Consider the following 2,850-nt stretch of genomic DNA (forward strand, 5'->3'; position numbering starts at 1 on the left):
TTACGCACCAAACCAATGTGTAATTTTTCGTATTTTTCTTTCTTTTTTTTTTTGAAAGATAAAAATATCACGTGGCCTCCGGTGTCGTCATGCCCGTTTTTTGTGTAGCAACTCATTTCTGGCCGCTGTCCGTGATTGCATATTGTTTTCATGAATGTCGGCTTGTTATAAAAGGAAACATTCAGCTGTTTGACGAGTTGAATGCGACTTTACGGAAGATTAAAGCGCAAAACACAAGACACTACACGCAACTTCATTCTAGCGATATAGTTGCCGCAAATTTTACAACATTAGACTTCGCATCATGCGGTTTCGCCTCCTGCGTCTGTCATAAAAGTCGCTGACTGGTCGAGAGGTCGATCGTCACAAGGTCACGTGACCACGAGGCGAAAATTAAAAACTGAAAAGAAGGGGGAAGCGAACAACTGGTAAAAGGCGAGACAATCAGATTGTAACAGGTTCTGGGCGGACTAAGCGTGTGATTATATGTGTGCCGATAAATATACGATGGCAGCGACAACATTGTGTATGTGATGAAAGAACTGGCAGACACATAAACATGTAGCAGCAACGATTGCCTCTAATACTGTCACATTCCGCTCTTAACGTGACTTAAGCGTCATGATAACTTTATGTTTCGTTTCCTGTTTTAGAGTGCAAAAATGTGCGAGTTGGATACGACACCTGGAAGTAGCATCATGTACCGCTTGTCGCGCAAAAGAAAACTAGTAGATTTATGATAACTAGCGGCACTGGTAGCAAGTCAGCGATACTACACAGTTAACTATACTCACCGACGGCGCATAGAAGCGCATACACCTGCATTAATCCTTGCCCTGTCATTGCACACTTCCTCCTTTTACTCATCGAGCTCAAAGCCCGAGGGCCAGAAAGGCTCTCATGGTCGGAGATGCACAAAGCATGTTCGGTAGCTTGTCCTTTTGTCCTCGCCTATTTCCATGAGCATCCTCTCTTCTTTCCAGTCGCCTTCTGCGTGCTTATGGAGAGACATAGTGTGTGTGCCTGTGTGTGTGTGTGTGTGGGGGGGGGGGGGGGGGGGGGGTTATGTGTGTGTCGCTCTGAAAGCGAACATTTGCAAGCCAGTGATCACAGGAAGAAGATTTTCTGACCGACCAACCGACACTTTTTTCTTGAAGGATATGGCAAGCTGCTCTTCATGACCACACACCGCCTGTCAAATGCGCTCAACCCCAGCTTTATTTTCTTGGCTATTCCCTCTCATGACACGAATCTGCAGTCTCCACCTGCCCTAAGTTCACTTACTATTTCAATAGCTCGCTGCCTACCGCAAATTGTTCTGCTATATCCAGACTGTTGGGTGAAACTTTTATTTCCTTAATGTTAATTTTTAGTTCAACCGTTCTCCTTAGGTGTTTGGCTGCTCAATCATGGGCTGCGATTGCTCCTCGGAGTTACTTAGACGGGCAATGTCATCAGCAAATCAGAGGTTGCTCAGATGTTCTCAGTTAGGTTTCATTCCCAGCTCTTCCCCAACCAATGCTAGTGATGTATAACGAACAGAATATAAGACAGTTTACACAGTGAAACCAGGCGCCTGTCTGGTCAGTATCCATGCGGCGAAGTCACGCGCAGGGTATTTTTTTACTTATCTGCCGCGCCAAGAGATTCCGGGTTGTGCCGCAGATTCCGGGCCCGCTTCGCCGTATCGCACAGTGTGCCGCCGGCCGCGCGCAGTGAAATTCGCGCACTCTACATCGTAATACGAACGCGGAAACCGGGCTGCCGCTCAGGAGCAGATGGTTTCTTTTCTCGCGCTTTCATTTTACTCACGTGTACAGCCTTTGTCAAAAGTTTAGAGCGCAGGGGGTTTGCTCCTGAGCACTATTGTGGCACTCCTGTAGCACTCATGGAAGTCCTACGCATCGGAGGGAGCAGGACGAAAAATCCTCTTACCTTCAGGAGATTTGGGACGCTGAGCGCGCATTACGAGCAAAGCAGTGTGGCCCAGAAGCAAACCCCCTGGGCTCTAAACTTCTGACAAAGGCTGTACATTTGCACTATCCGCCGCGGCGGCTGCGTTTCGACGGAGGGCAAATGCGAGACACCCGTGTGCTGTGCGATGTCACTGCACGGTAAAGAAACCCAGGTGATCGAAATTAATCCGAAACACCCATTGTTCATGTGTCGTTTTGCGGCGCTAAACCTTATACACTAAAGCCACTGTGAACAATCCAGGACTCTGCTACCTCAAAAGTCTTGAATGGCCTCTTAATCGCACCTCTTGACCCACACCGGTGCCTCTTTCAATCGCTTACTATTCCTGCTGACTAACCTTGTGTCACTGATATAACTGACTCTGGTTATAGTTTCCTTCAACAAGGACAGAGGGGAATATTTTCAGAACAGCGTTGAAAAAACACATGGTGGAAATTTCGGTGTGCTCGAAGATTGAACCGGACGTGGGCATTCAGAAAAGATCAACACGAACACAGCGCATTCAGAACACTGGCACATAATTGGCCGACAACTGCATACAATGCGCCCATGCTGCGCTGATCGCGAGTCCGCTATATTCAGCGAGTTAGGAGTACCGCGAGGAGCTGGAAGAAAAGAGCGCACAGTCAGTAAAGAACGTCTGAACCCTTTAAAAGAGCGTGTATAGGTTCACGAATGCTCAGAAAAGGAATCAATATGAACCTGAAGGTGCATATTTATAAAGCAAGTTGGCGTGCTGGAGAAAAAATGTGCAGATATACCTAATTCCAGTATGTGTTGGCATTGCGATAGCATTAGCAGCTGTTGATGCCTTCGTCACTTTCTTTCAACCAATGAAAATGCTGCCGTCTGGTGACGTCACTTCCCTCCAAC

Source organism: Amblyomma mixtum, chromosome 1 (assembly GCF_055824585.1).
Source record: "Amblyomma mixtum isolate Tamu chromosome 1, ASM5582458v1, whole genome shotgun sequence".
NCBI classification, from domain to species: Eukaryota; Metazoa; Arthropoda; class Arachnida; order Ixodida; family Ixodidae; genus Amblyomma; species Amblyomma mixtum.